The 24678-nt window shown below is 27.8% G+C and overlaps 1 protein-coding gene across 5 annotated transcripts in view; it reads left to right on the forward strand.

The window, feature by feature from the left end:
• The first annotated feature begins 257 nt into the window (after nucleotides 1-257).
• Nucleotides 258-24678, forward strand: part of LOC107452633 (sodium/calcium exchanger 3) — a 257682-nt gene continuing 233261 nt past the window's right edge. For 2 of the 5 annotated variants that reach the window (XM_016069177.4, XM_016069197.4), the window contains exon 1: nucleotides 258-492. The gene's annotated coding sequence lies outside the window, so the exon portion shown is untranslated. The remainder of the gene's footprint in view (nucleotides 493-24678) is intronic. The other 3 variants (XM_016069183.4, XM_071188152.2, XM_071188150.2) reach the window with 2 other exon arrangements.

Below are 24678 nucleotides of genomic sequence, written 5' to 3' on the forward strand. Positions count from 1 at the left end.
TGAGCAGAAGGAATTAGTTTAAAAATTGTAATACTTAATAACAGCTTTTCGTTATTTTTACTCATAATTTAGTTCTTTAGTGACCATAACTTTTTTCTACCAGAATTTAAATAAACTACCATATGCTTGTTTAAGCATACCCATTTCATTGTGTAAGTTATATTTTATGGCAACTTTTTCTTCCATTTAACTTGAATAACATTACTGGATGAAATATTCGAACAATTTATTCCGACCGATTTACTCTTTCAGAACTAACTCCACTTTTTCAGAAGAAATAATTCTCTCCCGAAATCCTGGCAGTGTGGCGAGTGATTCCTGGGATTTGGCGCTGGGTTTGGCGCCGAAACAGCTCTAAATATACGACTCTCAGAATCTTCTCTCTTCGCTAGAGTCCCGAGCGTGTTTTCTGTGAGTTCTAAGTAAAGAATGCATATCTATGGATAACTTAGTTATATTGTCCTGCATCTTTCAAACATGCCTTGACCACAGGTGAGAATTTTTTTTTTGGATGTTATTATTGTTGTTGATAATTTTTTTCTTATCAAAATAACTTATCAAGGAGTGATGAGGTTAAAGAAGGTTTTAAGGTTAAACCATCCCAGTTCTTTAAGAGGAATAGAAGACATGCGGGAATGGGAATAAGTATAGCAACCCAAACTCTTCTTCTCTTACTATACTAAGAGAACCTTCATCGGTGTTGAGATCTTATTCGTTTTTGGATGAATTTTTATTTTGGTGTTTTGTTGTGGTTTTTAGCACAGGATAATTTTTTATTTCTATTTCTTATGACTGCGGACGGAAATCTTTTTTCATAATCTAGTTACCTTGCTTAAGTTGAAATACTTTTGCGGCTGTCTGTTTTCCTTTCTGAGTTGTTTATGGTTTTGAATTTTTAATCGCTCTTTTCTTAAAGCAACTTTCTAAAGTTTAGAGGTGCTTTTAATAGTTTTTTAATGTCTGTTTAGATTTTTTATGTGAGTTGTAATAAAATATTTGTGTATAAAGATTTTATGCCAAGTTATATATTTTAAATTTTACTCTCCAAATGTATTAAATTATTAATAAACGCATGGAAATTATTTTTTGTAAAAAAATAAAGTTATTCGCTACATGTATTTTTAATATAAAATATATTTTTTATTATTTTATGGACTTTTGATGGAAGTTATGTATAATATATCTCTTTCTTAAACCGTGATAACGATTAATAATAATTGTATAGGTTCTATATTTATAAAAACTTAAATTTACATTAAAAAAAATACTTATTGAATGTATTTAAAGTAAACTTTTGGCACTTATTACATTTCTTTAATTTTATTGTTCAAGAATTTAGTGATTAGAAGATAATGCGAGATTATTTCAAGTACATTTTAATGCACTTTTCTCAAAATTGTTTTGACTTAAATTTTTAATGCAATGCGTTAAAAACATAGTTTTAATATTATTAAAATATTCATTATTTTATTTAGAATATTAATTTATTTTTAATTTAAAACTAATGCAATATATTGCTTTAATAATCCAAAGAAATTTTCCGATACAGTGCGATTTTTCAATTTTTGATTTTGATATTGATAGAATTCAGTTTTCAAGATTAATTCAAGTTCACTTTAATAAACTTTTCTCAAAATTTTTTTTACTTAATTTTTTTAAAATTTAATGCAATGCGTTGAAAAAATATTTTTGATATTATTGAAATATTCATTATTTTATTTAAAATAATAATTTATTTTCAATTTAAAACTAATCCATTATATTGCTTTTAACAACCTAAATACATTTTCTGATACAATGCAATTTTTTAATTTTATATTGATGGAATTCACTTTTTAAACATTATGCTTGTTTAACCTAAAAAAGTATCATTAGAATATTTATGTATGAAACTGATTTTTTTAGCAATTAAAATTCAGTAAGCGAAAGTTTATTTTTATCGAAAAATATCTGAATTTTTTTTTAGTCAAAGTAAGAAAATAATTGAAAAATGAAATTCTTGTATTTTATGTAAATTTGACATACATTGATCTATAAGGTAAATTAAAAACATTCTCGAAAGCATTCTAGATATCTATTTAAACAAATTTAGCTAGCCAAGAAATTATTTTAAGGAAACGGCCTGTTGATTTGAAAGTTCCTTATACATTCTTTCAAATATATTTTTCACAATCAGTTTACTCGACAGAAATTGATTCTCAAAAATAAAAGTTTCTTCCTCCATTTTGGCAATTTTCCCATTTTTCTTGGTAAAGTATGCTAAATCGGTTACTTTTAAAATGATGCTGCTTGAAATTTTTCACCGTTCGCTTACTCGAGGTTTGTGCTAATAGAAGTTTTCTTTTTTACTATAGAATATTGGAAGTAAAAATATTTCTTTCATCGAATTTGGTAACAGGTGTTTCCAGTCGCAATGCTTCAATAGTTATTTTTTAAAGAAACATTGCATATTAAATTTTAATATTTGCTTAGCTATGCATTTCTAAATTTAAAAATTCTTTGGCAAAATGTATCGAATAAATATTAATATATTCATTGAAATCGGTACTTACATATTTTCACTATAAATAAATTAGAGATTTTATTGAGCAGTTTTTATTTTTTTGTTAAAATAATTTTTAAGATTAACTTCTTGAATAAAAATGAAAAATGTGTAAACGTTTTAAAATAATGCTAAAACAAAGCATTTCGAAACTTTTTTAAACTAAAATCTAGTACTACTATTTATTCCCTAGCCTTGCTCCTAATAAATGTCCGATACCCTTCTTTATTCCCCCAAATTAACTATCCAATAAGTATTTTAACGACCTAAATAAGCTGCCTGATTCGCATTTTAATTGACCAAAAGTAACTGCCCAATATGTTTTTTATTGAATCACTATAATTTTCCTTTGCGTTTTGCATTTAACCAAAATAAATCTTCAATATGCTTTTTTGCCGTTCCGAGTACTCTCCCATATGGTTTTTTCCGATTCAAGTTTTCTCCGATATGCTTAATTTTACGATCCGAGTACTCTCCGATATGCTTTTTGCCCGATCCAAGCACTCTCCGATACACTCAAAAAACTACTCCATGTTTTTTCTTTTTTAAATTTTTTTTTTTTAAGTTGCGGTGAATTGATAATGTACTACTAATAGTTAGAATGTGGCATTTACACGTGAGGACTCTTTCACTTGTGCATATTACTTTTAACCAGATTCCTCTGTTATATGGTATACCACATTAGCAATTATTTAACACTAAGTTAGCTAGTGCAGCTAAATTATTAAATACACCCATAGAACTATCATTGACGAGGCTAAAAAATAAAAACAACCATACAGAGAAAAAAATCTGCTAAAATTACCGCATTGTATGGTAGTGGCATTTCTGGTAAAAAAACAACAAAAAAACACCAAAAAAAACAAACAAAAAAGAACAATTCCAGCTGTAAAAACTAAAATATAGGATATTTAAACCATCCATTAGATAATTTTTCCGTTAATATGCTACCAGTATACAGGAAATTCTGGTTTTCAAAACTATAGTTCATATTACTACGCATTTAGTAAAAAAATACTATCTGAAAAACAAAATTTAGCAGAACAAATTGTTTTTCATGCCATGCTCTGAGTAATCAATATAAAATTACCAAGTTTTACTACATTAACCAAATTTTTTCTCAGATTATAAAACCTTATTTTTTTGTTAATATTACCAAGATGAAAGTTCTTTGGTAAAAATTACCGAGCCTTTTGTTGTCCTCATAGAGTCAGAAACGCTAGAAATGTCACCATATTCCGGTAGTTTGACAATACTTTTTGTCTCAGTGCACAAAAATTAACGAGTACAAAAAACAAAAATCATGCAAATTAATTACTACATAATCTATAAAAATTAATCAATAAACTAAATAATGCATATTAGTGCAAAATTATTACACTGATATTTTTTTATACTCAAAAGAATCTGTTATTAAGTTGTTTTTTAAATTCAATTCATTAATTATTTATTATAATTAGCACCAGTTATAAATAAATGGTAACACATAACACATATAATAATAGTTATACAGAGCCATATTTTTACGTTATGTTAAAACGTGTTTTTTTGCTACACCAATTGAACTCATTTCAAAGAATACCCGTATGCAATTCCCGTTTAACGTTGGAATAATTTTTGCATACGTTTTTGGCACTATTACTATTTATATTTTTGTGGTATTTATTTACGGTTCTTCTTCACAAATGATTTATTCTTTTTAGTATAGAATATAGTATAGAGACTATAATCTAATGATTTTATTGAATTATTTAGCCAAATTTTTAAAGAATACCTCATCGGTATACACTGCTAGAAATTTCTCGGAAAAAAATGGTTAAATAATAATTTATAGAATGGTTATTTCACCATATTTAATCAAAACAGTCAAATAACCGTAAATAAAATGGTAATCAAACTTTTAAGTTTGAGAAAAACTGTTTATTAACTGCTTTCAACTAATACGGTTAAACAACCAGAATTTTATCGCACCAAACCTAATGAATCTACATAGTTCTTTTCAACTGCGTACGTATCGTAGCCGAGCGGGCATATCTGTCAATCTCATAACCGGCAGAACTGGAGTTCGAATCCTAGTGTTGACACCACGATATTTCCTCCATTTCCCTCAACACGTGAAGAATTTTCAGTGTCCGACACTCTCCAATGCCCGATACCTTACGAAAAGCCGAGCTCCTATGTCTAGTTAAATAATAATTTTTTTTTACGTTTTCTAAAAATGCTAGTTGTAAATTTAAAAAAAAAAAAAACAGTATAGTTTTGTTTTCGTGGTTTTATAACCATGCTTTTTGTAAATAGCTTCAAAACCATAAAGGAGAAAAATATTCTTCACCGTAAACTTTACGGTTAATCGGATGAACAGACAGCTGCCAGTTATTTTACCATGACTTTAGAATGAAAATTTTAACAGTGCAACTGAAAATTAATGCCTTTTTCGGTAAATTATCAACAATATTTGCTCATAATATAAGCATCATACGTTGAAAGTTTTTTTGTGTTATCAACGTATGATGCTTATATTATGAGCAAATCATAATAAAAAAATATTATGGGCAGCTGTCTGCTTTTGTGCATATTTCCGTATTTTGCTTCTCTAAATCGCTGCAAAACACATACTTTGCCCGTGAGTTACTCTATTCCTATTTTGCTCTACTACGAAATTACTACGAATTACTAATAACTACGAAACAGAAGTAGCGCTTTTTATCGAAAATAGGAATATGTACATAATGTGAAACAATCGTGTTTTAAAAATACTATTTTTGGAAAGACTTTAAAAGCTAAACTAAATTAAGTTGACTGACTTAAACTATTAAAAACCTTTTGTATTTATAGATAAAAATATTTTTTTTCAACCATATAAAATTAAATACCTGCAATGCTAAGATTGAAATATATTTGGAAAATATAGGTATATGGTAGGAAAAATGTTAAAATTTTAATCCGTGCTGTAAAATGATGCAAGTTATTTCGTTAAAAAGTATTAATGCTTGTAACCTTAGTGTTTAGTAATATCACATGAAAATATTTAGAGCTATTTAGTAAATTATTAAGAGCTACTCATATAAACGGTAACTCTTTTACAAAAACACATCTAAATATTATTATAAAATGAAATGCTTAAATACGTTTTACTATTTACAAAAATTGTGTCTAAATGTTGGTCTCGTTCAAATTACCAATTTTACTCCGATTCCTTTTTTTCTTTATCTTTTCTTTTTTTTTGGGGGGGGGGGAGAGTTGTCAATGCGATTTATATTATAAATTCAAATTATATTATAAAAAAATAAGTTATATAAATGTTTTTGTTTAATTTAATGTTATTATTGAGTTCAATGCCTTACGTTACGAACTACGAGAATAATATTTTGTTATTATAACATTTTTAATGTTATTGTTTTTGAAAAAACGAAGTCGTAGAAGTCTTTGAAAAAGGTGAATTCCTGTAAAATGTATAATAACATAATTAAACATCCTACTTTTCACATGTTATACATAGTTATTTTAATAGTTATTTTTAAATATCAAGTTTTGCACTTAATGTTAATTCTATATTTGTTTATTAACTAATAATTTGTGAGAGAAATCAGATTTATAACTTTTTTTATACTTGTATTAATGAAAATTATTTTTCCCAGTTAGTTATAAATAAAGTACAAAATTTGATTAATTAAGAAACAAATTTTTTCAAATACGCAAAAATATGAAATGATATTACCAAAATCAGTCATTGTCATTCACTTTATGAAGTTGTTAAAAATGCTACTCTTACACTTAAAAAGGAACATAAATATTTTTAATATACGTCCTTGTACAAAACAAAAATCTATTTGAATTTGAAATGAAATTTTTTCAAAATATACTTTTGCATTTATTTATATAACAGTTAGCATTCAAATATGCCTACATATTTTTTATTTACTTTCGTAATAAATTCCTTCTAATTTAAAAATATATTTCCAATGAGTATTATAATTAAACCTAATTGAAAATTATAAATATAATTAGAAAGAAAATAATTATTCCGTTAAAAAGATGCAAAAAAGATATATAAGAAGAAAAAAACAATCAAATTCACCATTTAAAAAAACATTTTTATTTTTAAGAAGCAAAATAAAAAGAGCCATTTAACCAAATAGAGCCATGGAAAATAAATTTACAAGAAAAAATTCATAACTTTTCCCTTATTAAATAAAACTTCTAATGATATTACAAGATGCGAATTTTCACTTAATTAAATACATTATGAACAGCTTACATACATACTGATAGTAATCTAAATTTTATAAAATATTAACGAGGTATTAAAAAGCATTTAATATTTAAATGCTTTAACTCTTAAAAACATGTTGGGCATTTTGTAAACGGAAGATTAATATTGATCCAATAAAAACTGTTATAGGATGTTTCACTTAATGATGTGTCATAATGAGATTTGATTGATGTATATTTTGATTTGTTTCAATTAATTAACTAGCTTCTGGTAGATGTTGCTATTATCTTCGGTGTAAATACTTCCTTTATGATAAAACTTCATCAATGTACATCATTAAAAATACCATTTGTGCTAATGAGCAGGGACATTAATTGTTAAAAGTTTATGTTAATTTGTATGGAGAATTGGCTGCAAGAGAGTAAAAAACAAAAAGTTTTAGTTTTTCTGGAACTAGCAAACTGGATTAAACTTGTTTCAAGCAAATCAATTAGTTTTAACTATTTTAGAATACTTTCGAAACTTACTGTCGTTTTTCTTCTAACTTACACGCCTTTTTTTTAAATTTATATTCTATGTTTGATATAATATCCTCGATTATATTATAATGTCCGTTATTTTTTAAAGAAACATAATTTTTAAAAGTAAATTCCTGGACGGAGAAAAAAATTGTGGTAAAATTATCATACTGTGTGGTAATGACATATCTGGTGAACAAAACCACAATTCTGGTTAATAAAGCAAAACATACGGTAATTAAATTGTTCATTTGGTAATTTTTCCATTCATATGGTAAAGGTCTATTTGAAATTCTGTTTTCTTTAATTATAATTCCTTTTACCACACTGAAAAATAAATTTACATGAAATAAATGGTTTTCATTATATGCTTTCAGGTATCATGATAAATTAAAAACTAACCAAATTTTATCGCATATTATAAAACCATATTTCATTATTAATTTTACTAAATTCATTGCCAAAGCACTTTGGTTAAAATAACCGAACTCTTTGCTACTCCGATAGAGTTAGAAATGTGGTAAATTATACCACATTCCGGTAGTGTTGAGAATACTTTTTCCTCAATGTAAAGTACAAATTGTGAAGTCTAGTTTGAAGTCTAGTAGTATCAAATTTGTCAAACTTTCTCGCCAATTATAAAACCATATTTAATTGTTGATTTTACCAAAATAATTACTAGAGCCCTCCCGTAAAAATTAGCGAGTTTTTTGGTGTTCTGATAGAGGTAGAAACAAGATAAATGTTACCATATACTGGTAGTTTTGACCATACTTCTTTTTCAGAGTGTGAAGAGCAAGGTATAAAAAAACTATATTTGTTTATTTCGAACTTTGTTTATATGAAACTATTTATTACAAAATTGTAGTTTGGAATATTACGACGTCAGGTATCATGCTTTCAAAAATATTTACAGATGTGAAAATACACACTTATAACAAAAAATAAAGCTGGTTACAAGCAAAAAGTAACGCTGGTTATTTGCATATTTGTTTTGAAGGAAGAGAAATGTGTATTTCGATCAGTTGGTCTTCGATTATTGAATCGGTAAATTCACCGCATGGACAAATCGAAGATACCATTTCAATACTTCTTTCAATTGGTCTATGATCAATAACGTCCATATAGATGGAAAAATTTTTGTAAATATCTATTTGGCGTTCGGTTTCTGCTTTCAGAACACACAAGGAAGAGTGCAAATTTTATTTGGCGGGATATCAAGCAGCTCTCATTGATTCAAATACAGCTTAGAAATTCCAAACAGTTATGAAAGATGAGAAAAAGATCAAGATTATATGTAGTGCATTTAAAATAATATTTAATCCTAGAATCAATATGTTTATAATCCTATGATTTAAAAAATCAGTTAAAAAGAATCCTTCTATCTATTTAAAGTTTGAAAAAATTATAGTTAACTAATAATTTGATTTTTCTGTAATAATATTCTTACATTGATAAAATATACCACTTTATATTTTATTTATCATTAGCATTTTACTGACAATTTAATTAAAGTTGTTCATGCACATCTCATAATTCAGTCCAAATTCTAAATAATATCTTGAATAGAACTTGTTAGCTAGTTTATATGAATAGCGTGAATATTATTTCATCACTTAATTCGCGTTAACTGCGCGCATAAAATTTCGTTGATATGAATAATTCTTTTTACTTCTACGAGAAAGAATTTCCCTTTAATTTCTGCTCAGGAATTCAGACGCTTTTCTAACCTATGCATTGCGCAGATACTCAGTTTAAATTAATGTTATCGTTGATTGACGTAGATTGGTTGATTTAATACGAGTCAGCAGACTTAAATGTTATGCTTAATTGCATTCTACTATACACAGGCTAATAAATATCAAGGTATTAAAATTAATGTTATATAGTTACTATATTAATATGGCACACTATTTTTGGAGGGAATATCCCTTTCGCGTAAGCGATAAATTTTAAATAGAATGAGATAGTGAAAGATGTTTGACTTATAGTCTTAGCACTTTTAGATTGCTTAATACATTTTCTTCATGTTATAAAACAAATAGTTTTATATATTTTTATTTTATTTAAGTATTTAAGGTAAAAACATTTGAAATTCTTTTTGAAAAATCAATTATTCTATTGTATTTGCGCAATTTGTGCCGTAAAATGATGGCGACGAAAAAAATTAAGAAAGTGGTGTCTACTAAATGGAACATTACACACACCGAAAGCCAAATGAACAAAGTGTAGGCTATTTTAAATGGAACACAACACACACCGAGCATCAAATAAACAGAGTTATGGCTATTTAAAATGGAACACAACACACACCGAACATCAAATGAACGAAGTGATGGCTATTTAAAACGGCACACTACACACCCAGAACACCAAATAAACAGAATGAAGGCTATTTAAAATGGAACACTACACACAACGAACACCAAATGAACAGAGTGATGGTTATGTAAAATGGAACACTACACACACAGAAAAAAACTCATGTTTTTATTTTTCAGTAATGTTTTAAGCGTGATTGTGCCAATTTCTGGTAATTTAATATCTCCTTTTGGAGATCAGAATTGGCTGTTGAGATCATGCGATTCAATGATGTTAAACTATTTCTGCGAGGTTTTCTTAAAGTATAAGCTTAATGACAACTAGCTCAAAGTAACTCAGATTTTGAAAGATGAAATGGAGTGTTATATCAAAGAAACTGAGTCATACGTATGTAAAAAAGTCATTATACATTTCTACAAAAGGGCAGCAATGTCCCTCCGTTGCTTCATTTCCCTATGCTGTATATATTAGGAGTCAATACAAATTCACATTTTTGAATATCAAACCTCTGTTTCCTCTCAAATTTATTTCTTACGTGAGTTTTGGGACTCCTTGCAGTTCCTATTACAATTTTTGCTACTGAATATTTATTGTTATAAATACATTAAACATACTGAAATGAAAGAAAAAAAAAAAGAAATGCTAAAGTGACACAGTTTGTATGGGATAGATATCTAGTTATTTGATAAAATGCTTATTAATTATGTAATTTACACTTAATTTTTATTTTGGTTAACTTAAATTTTTACTTGAAATTAATGTGAATAATAAGTAACCACCCTTCACACAGACAAACATTATGAATCGCGATGTAAATGCATATGAATCACTGCGTGATCAACAGTTCCGTGGAAAATCTGTGAATATTTTGAACAAGCAAAAAAAATACATAAACGTATTTCTAACTCTCATAGAATACGGTACTTATTGAATACTGTACTTTATGCGAGAAATTGACACATATATACTAAGTCATACTTAGACTTACAGTTTATATGGGTCAAAACCAATTGAAAAAACTCTGAAAAACTTGCCTCTTGATTTACCCAAGTCTGGTTAAATGAAAAGGGTTGGCCGAAGGGCCAAATCCTTCACCCCGTAGAAACCTAGAGTTTATCTAGTCTATTAAAATAATTTATGGCCCGGTTATATCTATGCAAAAAATGACCCTTTTGTCATCAACAATTCACAAATTAAGTTATTTTATGATAATTACCCATGCTAGATAAAGCTAATTAAATTTTTTTTCAGTAGGTTATTTTTTAATACTTTTTGATTTTTTAATATTAAAAAACTGCAAACAAAGAATTTAAATTCGGTGAGGGGGGCCAAAGTGATTGCTGGTTTCTGGACAAAACCAAAACAATCGGTATGCGTTTTTCTTAAAGATATTTTCAGCGAATATCAAAGTCTAGACGGATAGTTCCTCAGCTAAAGTTTGAATTTTACATAACTTGCAAACTATCACTATAAAATAAACTATCACTCAAAATGTCACTTTGTTCTTCATGTTTCATTCAAGAGCCAAAGTAGAAATGTTATGAAACTATTCCATGAATGCGTTTTTTTTTATCCAAATTTTATTTACTTTTTCGCTTTCGAACCCTTTTAAATATTATTTCTTTATAAATAAGAGACATCAATATAATTCCTGATTTGCGGATCTTTTTACAGTAATTTTAAATTTTAGAAACACCATTTTTTCATTATTATACATTTTTAGAAATTCAGAAGTATGTAAGTTTTATGAAGGTCATAGCAGTGCTGCACTGAATTATATACTATGGTAAGGATATTATGTTTCAACACAAATTCGAAATACTCCTTATAGGGTGAATGACATTTCTGGTTAAAAAAAAATCCTGAATCTGAGCAGCAAATATGGTGATAACTATTTTGCACAAATATGGTGTTACACTAAGTATTCCTCTAAGCCAGTGTTTCCCAAACTTATGACTTTTGTGTACCCTTTCTAATTTTTTCGTAACGCTGTGTACTACTAATAAAAAAATGAATGTCTCTTTTACTAGAACAAAAAATTGCACAAAAGTTAAAATTCCCAACTCGCTGTTGACACCACTAATTATTAACTGTTAACTCTGCAAAAAATAGCCAATAGAAAAGTACGTAATCGTAAATTTTCATGTCTTGCTTTGTTTTTAAATAAAATTTTTTGAAATTTTCGTTTGTTGCAAGATATTTCGCATAAGAACGCTTTCCCCCGTGAAAATGTTCCCTTACCCTTGGGGGTGCGCGCACCACACTTTGGAAGACATTGCTCTATGCTAAAATCAAAGGAGAGTTCCTGGTGCTGTAAAACACCTTGAATATTCTTTACACTATTTGATGTAAAATAGCCGCCACCAAATACCATTTTTGTCATTTAGTTACACTAAAATTTATAATTACACTTAGGTATGATACGCATACGAATCCGTTAAGTTATTTTTACGAGACAAGAAAAAGAAAGAACCAGCAATTTCATACATTTATTGCTTACAGCAATTGCATGCATTTATTACTTAATTTTTTGTTAACTTGAAAAAAATGTGTCCATTCACACAATTTTCAGGTATATTCAGCATCAAATTCGGAGAGATATTACATCACAGTTTTACAGTGACTAGCATTTTTAATAAATCTCTTTTGCTGATTATGCTAACCCGATAACATAGCAACGTCGTCGAACGTAATCTCACACACAAAACCGTATTCCTTCTAAATAATTCTTGCCCATAAGATGAAAGTCAATATTCACAGAGTTTCTGAATTCTACTGATTTAATTTAAAGCAGGAAACACCTACGAATACATAAACTGAAGTTTCTTCCAAACTTCTATAAGCTTTATTTAATGAGAGGCAACATATTACGGAAGCAGCTTAGAGTGTCTTTAAATTGAATTTCTGCTAAACAGGAATCTCTCAAGTCTAAATGAGATACTTGTCCAGATTACTAATATGTATTTATTAAATACAACTTGTTCAATGTGCGAAAGTTATAAGCTTACAACAACTTTTGTTCTAATGATCGGTTTTACACATTCTTAGAAGGTTTTAAAAGCCTATTTGATATATTCTGATAAATTAGTACAGATGAATAATTAATTTTAATATCATTTTGAAAAAAAATACTTCTTATGAATGATTAACCGATTATCTGAAGAATTCGGAATCTTAACCTTCGAATTAAAGGAGAGAAGTGCCTCTCCTTTTATTTGAAAGTAATATGCACCTCCTGCACCTATGCAAAATAATAATTAATCTATAACGTTTGGTTTTTAATAGTTCGGTTAGGATATTCAACGCAAGTTAGAAAAAAATAAAGTTATTTTTTGATTTCTTAATTTTCCGTCATATCATTGGAACTAACTGCACAAATTTTAAAACCTTTTACTTCTAATTTCCCAACTTGGAATCGAAAGATAATTATAGTTTTAATATACATTTTTAAAATTATGAAATACTAAGTGAAACTGTTTTCTTATTGCTAACTGAGATGTTTCTTTTTTCTACATGATGGATTTTGATAATTGAAGTAAATCGCTTAAATAGTTCACAGATAATAACAATTAATTATCAGATGCAATCCGATTCACAAATTTTTATCTGGGATATTTCATTTAATGCAGTGTAAAAAAAAGTTGCATTTTTATTCATTATTTGATCATCTTTCTTATCATATATATTATAAGCACAATAAAAATATTGTTTTACAAGCAATTAAATCTTGCAAACATCTATGGGTAAAAGAGTTTTATAACGGTGTGCACAACTTTGTAAACATAAACTGGTTCAAAAGAAAAATGTAATATAGGAGACAAATATAGGAGATAATGTTCAATATAAATTACAAACTTTTGATCGCGTTCGTGACTCTCTCTTTAGTTTGAGGGTCAATATTCCGAATCTGTTGAAATAGAGCACTGTTAGATGGTTAAGTAACAGTTAAAAAATGGTTAAGTAACAGTTTATTTAATTATTATTTAACCATATTCAAACAAAACAGTCAAATAACCATAAATAAGATGATAATGTGTGAAAAACTGTGAGAAAATGGTCACCTAATATGTTTGAACATCCAGAATTTTTTAGCACCAACTAAGCCCAAATAATGAACACATTTAGCTCCTTGCAACTGCGTCCATATTATAGTCGAGACGGGCAAGTCTGTCAGTCTCATGAGCTGCAGGTTCGAGTCCCACCGTTGACTCCACAATATTTCCTCATTTCCCTTCAACACACGAAGAGTTTTCAATGCCCTGCACTCTCCAATGTCCATTAATTACTGAAAAGTCTAGCTCCTATGTCCATTTATATTTCTTTTTCGTGGTTTTAAAACAGTGCTAGTTGCAAATGGTTAAAAAATCATATAGTTTGCTATTCAGGGTTTTATAGCTAAACCAGCTGTAAACGGTTTAAAAACCATAAAGGTAAAAAATGTTCTTTACCGTAAACTTTACGGTTAATCGAATGGACAGACTGTTGCTGGTTATTTTACCGTAATTTTAGGATGGAAATTACTGGAGCGACATTGTTCCACCAACTGGATGTTGAAATCGCATTGTTCCACATGGTGCCCACTATAAAGTAATTAATAGAAAAGTTACCACATTAGAATTATGAGTTCTTCACTTCTTTATTTATTTATTGGAAAAAAATAGAATGACGAAATATGTCTTTAATTTTGACAAAATTTGTTTCCTCGAATAAGGGACAAAAGCTTTTTCATCATTTTGACGAAATGTTTTCTCAGAGCATATACCAGAAAATGGTTTAGTGAAAAACGACGAAAGTTTTCGTTTACAGTATAAGACAGAGTGGAGGTTAATATCAGAAAGTAATTAAAACTTTTATAAATACAAAAAAAGTTTAAGGTTTTAATTCGTATTATGAATTAAAGCTATCTTTGTCTCTTCAAACCTTCGAAATTCTTCTGCTTAGTATGCAACAGACAGTTTTAAATACAAATTTTATTACTGAATAATAGTTGCAGACTTTAAGTTAATTTATTTTCCTATATATATTCTTAAATATCGATACCGTATATAATATCGTGTGTCGATAATATTTTTAAAATTGAAACCTTTAAATTAAAAATTTCAAATCCAAAACATTCTTAGTCCATTTTTTTCCTTATCAGACAAAATACTAAACATGTAATTACAGACTGAACTATTAAATCCGATTTATGCATACAAATCAGACTTTATCAAATCCGTATTTAATATACGAATTGAAGATGTAATCTAATAAATATTTAGTTGTTTAATATAATTCACAAAGCTTTATAGATCCAGTTAATTTTTTCAAGAAGTATTGATTTGTATAGTGTTAAGATTTATATTTAAACTATGCTAGAAGCAAAATATATAAATCAATTCTGTTTACACTATGAGTGTTTATAATAATTACAAACATTTCTAAATAAATATTTTATGTATTAAATATAGATTTGTATCATTATTTAGTAAATAATTAATTTATTTTTACTTATTACATTAACTCAGATTTCAGTCAATCTTGACGTGGAAAAATGTGTTATAAAAATGCATTTATCTGGAAATATTAGATTAATTTGCGACGCAGAATATTTTTACAGATTACGTATTTTAGGATAAATTAAAGCTTATAATATATTTTCTTATAGTCTACATTAGTTTAAATAGGAGCTCATAAAGTTAACAGAGTTAATCAATTGATTTCAATTGAGTTAAATGTGCTGCTCGTTTCAAATTTAGCTTCGATAATTACGTTTTAGAATCAGAACTTTACTATTTTGTGAAGTATTAGACGTACTAAAGTTACTCATTTAGCAAATTAAATATTTTTAGAGAATAATTTGCTTTAAGGCAGCAAAACTAGAGGAGAAATTCTTATCACTCTTAGAAATCAGTACAACATTTTGAAACAAATGTATCACATACGTATTTATTTCATTAATACCTATTCATTTTACTCGAATTATATTAAAATGCGAAATAAATTTTTTTATGATATTACATTCAGAGTTGTAAAACAGTTTTTATGTGTTACATGATTAAAAACTTCTTTTACTTCAAAAATATATAAATAAGAAATAAGAGTCGACATGTCTCAAGCGCTCAAAAACAGGCACCCATTTTCATGACTTGCCAGACGTAAGTTAAAAGTAACAAAATAGATTTGAATTATAAAACTGAAATTAGTAAACGGAAAATGGAAAAATAAAGCGGAGAAACAAAACTAGTAACACCACAATAGCCCGAAGAGAAAAGCAAAGATGGAAAACAAAGCTTTTATGGTGTTCAGGCAAGTAGGAAAAACAACAAACAACATAGCTCAAAACTATTAAATAAACTAATGTGCAAATTTAAGAAACGTTCGTTACACATACTGTGGTTCCGCACCATATCGCTTTACAACAATTACCATCTTTCACTTGTGCATATTACATTTAACCATATACCTCTGTTATATGGTATACCACATTAACAATTATTTAACATTAAGTTAGCAAGTGCAGCTAAATTAATAAACACACCCATAGAGCTATCATTGATGGGGCTAAAAAAATAAAAACAACCATACGGAGAAAAAATTTTGGTAAAATTACAGTACTGTATGGTAATGACATTTCTAGTAAGAAGAAACCTTTATTCTAGTTAACGAAACCAAAATATACGGTACGTAAACCATTCATTTGGTAATTTTTCCCTTCATATAGTAACTATTTAATGGAAATTCTGGTTCTTAAAATTGCAGTTCTTATTACCACACATTTAGTTAACTGAATAAACGGTTTTTATGGCCATTCTCTGAAGTAACACGATAAAATTGTCAAATTTTGTCAGATATAATAAACTATATTTTAATTTTAACATAATCATTACCAAAGCACTTTGGAAAAAACTACCGTGCCTTTTGATGTTCGTTTAAGGCCAGAGATACGGTAAATTTTACCATATTCTGGTTATTTTGACCATACTTTTTTTCTCAGTACAGGGAATAATTATGTACCCAAATTCTATACAGAACAATTTACTTACATTTTATTAAAATTAATTTAAAAAAAATTCCATCAGGGTTTGTTTGAATAAGGTTAACTTTTGAACGAAAGATGATTTAATTTGAATAACTATTTGTTTCTAAAATTTTTAAACAGACTTAAAAGAGTTAAAATCTGCCTAAGCGCAGGTCCCTTTAGTTTATCTTAAATTAAACCAACTTTAAGCACTACTTGAACTCAAATATCTTTTGCTCTATTATTCTTTTATAATTTAATCAGTATATTAAAAATGATGAATAAAAAGAGGTATGCTGCCAAATTTAAAAAAAAAACGGATTTACTCCACACACAATAGCTCTTTGCAACAATAACCATCTTCTTTTATGATACATATTCCTCGAAACCATTGACCCTATTATGCGGCTTTATAAATGGGTACTCCATTTACGATGTTGAAGCATTAGTTTGATAGTAATATAGCTAAAGTATGAAATATAACTATACTGTTATGGCTTATGGCGGAAAAACCTGAAATAAAAACAACCCAAACAAAATTCATTATTTACTCCATAACCACTTGGTCTTGTACGCTGAAGTTCTATTTTACTAAGGGTCATTCCTCTGGAGTTATGTGTTCTTTTCCAGAAAAATACGATTCAAGTTTGACAATGTAGTGACTGAGAGATTCGGAAGTATGATTGTGACAAGGAAAGCCATTTTTTTTTTTCGCTGACGAATTTTCTTGCAGCAGGATTTGAGCCAATCATGTCAAGGGCACATTTATTTCCTTCCCTTGGCTAATAATAATCCAGAAGACTGCATTGTTTTGGGAATGTTCGGACGTCTTTGTATTGTTTTGGGACCCTAATACATTATGAAGATTTAAATTGGCGGCAGATTAGCGCCTTGATGATAATTTTTAATGTCAAATGGCGAGTTGAGGAAAATTTGCCATCGTTAGTTGGCGAAATCTTTGGGTTGGATCGGAATCTAATTAGAGAAAGAAACGAGAAACTTCTGAAGCTATAAGTGTACCAGCGAATGTAATGTTTATCATAAAATTTGAAAGAAAAAAAAGCATTTAAAACAAAATTTGTGTTTCAGAGTAGAACATTTATTTGAGAAATTAAGTGATGATAAGATTATACTCATAAATGCCATTTTTTTTTAATAGTAACATTATAAAATTTCTAACATCTAGATACATTTCTTGAGAAGTACGACTTGTGGATGGCTGAGCTGAGTAACATAGACATACCAGACTTAATTTTGATAACTTAATTTTGTGAGCTGAGCGTAATCAATGAAACAAAAAACTTTCTCATAAAAATATTTTGAATAATGTATAATGCATTCATAAAACAATTATGGTAAGGTATGATAATAGAAATTTTGAAGAGCCGTGCTTATTCAGGGTATAGAGTGCTCGCCTTTCAATGACGTGAACGGGGTTCAAATCCCAGGGATGTCTGGTCGATAGGAAATCCGCTCACACCTCGCACTGACCACAGTACTGACGTAAAATATCCTCAGCGGTAGAGGGATCATGGGTAGAGTCCTCTTGCCGTAAAGCTTATCGGGGGAGGTTTGCGTGGTTTTTCATCTCCATGTAACGTAAATATGGGTTAGTTCCATCAAAAAGTCCTCCACGAAGGCAAGTTTCTCCCAGTACTTGATCCAGGAATTCTTTTGTCTTCTGGACTAGGTTCAAAATTACAAGTCTTCGAAGTTGAAGATTAGCATTCGTAAACCCAAAAATTGGGTAGGATGTTCAACGACGTTAAAAAAATAAAATAAAATATTTGATAAAATAAAATATTTTTTCCTTGTCTCTTGAATTGGGTTTAAAATTACAAAAGTACGGAATTGAACATTGGTAGTCGTAAACTTAAAAGGAATAAATATATAAATATATAAACGAGATGACTGTTTAACGAAGGTTATAAAAGAATTATAAATAAAATAGTATTTTTTTATTTTAGTTATTAATTCATGCTTATTTAGTAATACTTTAAACATCTAAGCACGGGTTCGATCCCAGCCGGCCGAAGACTCCCCGTGTAGTAAATGGTGACTGATGCAAGTTAAATCTGTCGAGTCGCAAAGTCCTCAATAAATCAATACCTTTGGGGGTACTGATCGAGGAGTTTCCTTGTCTTCTGAATTGGTTCAAAATTACAAGGCTATGGAGTTAAACATTAGTAGTCGTAAACCCAAAAATTGGGTCAGCTGTTCAACGACGGATATATATATATATAAATATATATATATATATATATATATATATATATATATATATATATATATATATATATATATATATATATATATATATATATATATATATATATATATATATATATATATATATATATATATATATATATATAAAAATAAGAAACATCTAAGAACAAATAGGGTATGTGTTAAAAAAAATAACACAGAGTTCTTTTTTGTGTCATATAAAGATTATTCTCAAAATTTTAAAGTAATTAACGCAAACATAAAAATTAAATTACTGTTAAAAAATGCAATCATTAATTTTACCTTTCTTTACGATTGATTAAATTTGCTTTTCGTACGAACATGGACGGAATTTGAACTAAATTGTAAAATTATCAGGAGTTACACTATTAGAAATTTCATTCTGACATTACTGTAAAATAACCGCCAACAGTTTGTTCATCCAATTAATAGTAAAGTTTAGAACTAGAAACATTTTTTGCTTTAAAGGTTCTGAAACCGCTTACAACTGGAATAGTAAAAAAGCCAAGAATTAAAAAATATACGGGTTTTTAAGCATTTACATCTGGGATGGTTTCAAAGTCATAAAAATGGAGAAAAAAAAACTGGAAATTGGAATTAGGATTTTCGTTAAATGGCGAATATTGGAGTTAGGCTATTTATTAGCGACGATACATTGCTGTTAGGCTTTTCGCTAGGAAATGGACTTTGGAATTAGTTCGCAAATGATTGGGCTTTTATCAAGTGAATTGTGAACGGTAAATTAATTAGCTTATCCGGTAATGCCATATATTGTGAGAGATGGGAAATACTAGATTTTAAATAAATCAACTCTGTAGTGCTGCCATCTGTCGTTAATGAAAGTATCGTAGTCTAACAGTGTAGGATCACCAATTGGGGACTGCAGTTACTGGAAACTATTCATGTGCTGAAGAAATTGACGAAATATTATGTTGCCAACGATGGGATTTGAATACCCATGCAGCCGGTCATGAAATTCACAGTTTATCCTGCCAGCTATAACATGTACCCAGCTGCAAGAAATTAAGTGGGTTCAATTAGTGGGCCGAATTGGTGCGATAAAATATTGGTTTAACGGTTTTTCTCACAGTTAACAGTAATAATATCTTTTTTTAGTTATTTGTCTGTTTAAGTTAAATATGAAAAAATAACAATTGAATAAATTGTTATTTGATCTTTCTTTCCACGAAATTTCAAACAGTATAAATAATAAAAACGTTCTTAAGCTTCTTAAAATTCATAACATTTAATGTGTTTTTTAACATTACTTGTTTAGTAACATCTACTTTTTAAGTTTTTTCATTATCAAAATTAGATATAAAAAACACGAACATTTCATCGTAACTAACTTGCATTATATTATAGCAAAATTTATTTTTTCCAAGTGCACTAAAAAACCAATTACCAAAAATGTCAAAAAAAATTTTTTTGATGACTTTCCTGCAAAATGAAAAAAAAATTTTTTTTTTTTTTTTGAAAAATGGTCACACAGGTTCTTTTTGTCGAAAAGACACTTATTAAACAGTTTTAGAAAAAAAATCTTCATTTTTTCGCCGTTTAACTTTCTCATTTTCCCAACAACTGAAAAATACCGAAATAGGTCATGCAAAGCGCTCTAATTTACTTTACATTACTTTTGGTTTTTAAGTGGAAGATTTATTTAGTTTCAGTAAATTTAGTTCAAAGATACGAGCAAACTTTAATATGGAGCTAAGTTTAATCACAATACCTTACTTCTCCAACTTGTTTATACCATACTAGGGTTTCAACTTGACTGGAAAGTTGATATAAAATTCCACAGTAATTAAGATTGTAAACATTTTACACGATATTATGGGTGAATATCTCCATATATGGTGAAAAACTTTTACACCATCTTATAAAATTGTGGTTTAACGTTGCAAATAATGTGGTTTAACGTTAACCTTATACTTTTTTGACGTTGAGGGGATAAGTAAACAAACATTTGTATAATAAACAAGTTTAAAAGCAAGAAAAGTATCCGAATTTTTCAAATAGTTTGTTATTTTTTTATATTGATACATTTTAATTTATTCAATTCTTCTGACTGCTGATATTCTACGGATTAAAAATTGCTTTAAGTTAGTTGTTGTTATTACTGCTTTAAAATGAAGTTATCATATGTTAGTCAGGTCCTAATATTTTCAAAACATTGTTGAAAGATGCTAATATTCACATAATACGATGCCTTTTCAAAAAATCGGTGCATCATCATATCATTGGAACCCTGTAAAAAATTGCGGATTAAATTCGGTATAATGTACCGGTACTTTGGATGCATCACCTATAAATCTATTTTTTCCGTAGAATATTGTACCAAAATAATTACAATAATATTTATTTAAGAGAGTGATTTAGTGATTTACGGTAATTATCATTAGGAAAATTACGTATAGTAAGCCTTTAGTTCGGTAACATTTCCGATAAAAATGAATTTTACGGAAAAAAGTATCGGCACCTGTATGGCGGCATTTTTTATCGTAATTTGATCTAAAATTTTTTGAGCGTATTTTGACCTGTAAATATATTTAAATTTTAAAAACGTTGTTAAACTAAATCTTTTTCAAGTTAAATCATATTATTGTGTAATCCAGTTAACAATGGTTCAATAATACTGATAATATGGTGTGACTTAGCAGATTGCTAATATTTCAGCAAATTTTCACGATACTATTGCTCAACTCTAACAGTAAGCAAAATTATTCCACAAAGAAATAAATAAAAAAAATTTATATTATAATTTTTTTCTGTACTAACTGTCACAAATCGTTGCTAATTACTAATTACTTTTTAAATGATTTGTACTTTTATAGTGCAAAGAATTTCTACATTTTAATATATAAATCTAATTTTCTGCTGTAATAAATCTTCCAAAAATTAAAAATACTTCCAAATATTCAAGCAGTTAACTATGAATTATCTTTGAAAAGTGTTAAAAACATCGTTAACATTGCATACACACATTTGAATACAAGTAATTACTTAACTTGTTAATCATTAGATTCCATTTTGAAATCTGACTATGATTAATGTTAGTTGAAATGCTAATCTTTCTCCGTTATCATCTCGTCAAGTTTCTCTATTTTATCTCCAATGATTAATGCTGTAAAAGCCAGATTTATCATGGTCAAATTTTAAAATTCAGTGATAAATGCTACCGTTTTTCTTACTCTTTTATTAACAAAATTTATGCTTACTGTTTTTTTAATATCTCCTAGAATTAGAAGAAAAATTAAATTTTTACTGTAAATACACAGCTTTGCAGTTGTATTTTAACTTAATCTTCACATTGTGCTACAGAGTTATGCAAAATTTATAGGTAATCTTCAATTTGCACATCGTTTTCTTTAGTTTTTTTTTAATTTAATATTGCTTTGAAAAAAATTTGATTATTTTTAGATTTTATTTTTGTTTCTTTAAAGTTATCAATTTTTAATGAAGATTCGTAACTCATAGACATGGTTAAACATTATGTTTGATGAAATTACCGAGTGGAATTATTGCGTATAGTATTCTGAATAAGAATAGTTTTATTTTAGTTCATAAACACTACGCCGCTGTGACGCTGTGATTAAAAAATTTAAATTTTATGATATTTACTACTATCATCTATGATAGTTTCGATGAATACTCTACTCTCTATGGTGAAATTACTTAGTGGAATTATTGCGAATCGTATTCTGAATAGATTAGTTTTATTTTCGTTAATGAACACTACACCGTTGGGGTTAAAATTTCATGATATTTACTATTACCATTTATGATCCTTACGATGAATACGCTACAAAAAGATAATAACTTTAAAATGCTGAAATATGCAGAGTTTTTTTATTATCCTTTAATTTACATCTTTATTTGATAAAGTTTTGCCCGTATCGCTGTTGTTGTCTAAAATATTAAAACTCATATAAGTTTCCTTCGTTCGAATTGAAATGTTAATCAAGGGCGAAATATTTCCTTTCTATATTTAAAATTTCTACTTAAGAAATATATTTTTCATCTGATTTAATATGTTACGGGGTAGCTAATTCTAAACGTTTTCCTTATAATCTTTCCATAATCAACATTTCTGTTTGTTTAATTATCTCTTACAATAAGCATTTCAATTTTCTCTAATGATTGATTTCTAATAATCTTAAAGGTAAATATTAAATTTCATACTGAAAGACCCTTTACAATAATTACTTTTTTATTCTAGAAGAAAAGCTCTAAAATATTATCCCATGCTAACAGAAATTTAAATTTTATCATGCATCAATAACTGAAATAAATAATTACCAAAACTGTACATTTTCAATTTATGAGTTTTAGATAAAATGCATTAATTAAATATTTCGAGCATGCAAGGTTTATGAAACAGTATATACATATCTAAGATTTATATTATGTTACCTCAAGTCAATATTTGCTAATTTACGTTTGTAATTAAATGTCAATAAAAGTGCTTATAATAAACAGTGCAAATATAAGAATTCTTACTGTTAGCTCTTTCAAGTTCTTTTGCATGCTCTATATGGCATATCTATCTATGATTCTTATTACGTTCACAATAGGATTACGATTTTCTAATTTACGTTTGTAATTGAATGCCAATAAAAATACTTTCAACAAACAAGGAATTTAAAACATAGAAATTATTAGTATAAGTTCTCTCAAGTTCGTTTGCCTTTTTAATATGGCATATAAGGTTCACATTAAATTTACTGAAAGTCCTTATTTTCTAATTTGCGTCTGTTATTGAATGTCAGTAAAAACCGTTTCAATAAATAAGCAGCTAATAATTACAGGAACTTATTACTATTAGCTTTCTAAAGTACTTTTGCATTCATGATATGGTATATCTATCGATGATTCACATTACGTTAACATCATATCACTATTTTCTAATTTACCTTTGTAATTAAGCGTCGATAAAAATACTTTCACTATACAAACAACTAAAAGCATAGAAATTCTTGTTATAAGCTATCTTAGGTTCTTTTGTAATTTTTATATGCCATATAAGATTCACATTACATTTACTGAAAGTCACTGTTTTCTAAATTACATTTGCTACTGAATGTCAATAAAATAGTTTCAATAAAAAGACAGTTAAAAATGACAGGAATTCTCATTAATTTTAGCTTTCCGAAATTCTTTTGCATTCTTAATATTATATATCTATCTATGATTCACATTACGTTTATGTTACTTTTTCTAATTTACGTTTGTAATTACAATAAATGTCAATGAAAATACTTTCAATAAACAAACAACTAAAGGCATAGGAATTCTTAATATTAGCTCTCTCAAGTTATTGTGCATTATTTATATGACTTATAAGATTTACATTACTCTTATTGCAAGTTGCTATTTTCTAATTTACGTTTTCAAATAATTGTCAATAAAAATACTTTCAATAAATAAACAGTTAAAAATACAAGAAATCTTATTATTAGTTTTCAGAAGTTCTTTTGTATTCTTTGTATGGTGAGGCAACTGTAGTTGAAGAAGAATTCAGCTTCCCGTCCTTGGTATTTCAAATCTACGTAAACAAAGCTTAAAACTTTGTTTTTTTTCTTCATTTTACATACATTCTGCTTGAAAATGCTGTTTGTTTTGCTGAGAATAGAAATTAAAGACTATGATGTTGTATAGTAAAAATGCATTTTTATGTATTTAAAAATATATTGTTACAAAAAGTATTGAAATATAAAGTTGGAATTTTGTCTGTTTAAGCTACTCGTCAAAATATTAATCTCATTTTGAAATTTGTTGAAAATAAATTGAAAAAATATGCTTAAAAAATAAATCTCCTAAATTATATCCAATA

This window comes from Parasteatoda tepidariorum, chromosome 12 (assembly GCF_982258835.1).
Source record: "Parasteatoda tepidariorum strain Cologne lab strain chromosome 12, Ptep-v5.0, whole genome shotgun sequence".
Taxonomy (NCBI): Eukaryota; Metazoa; Arthropoda; class Arachnida; order Araneae; family Theridiidae; genus Parasteatoda; species Parasteatoda tepidariorum.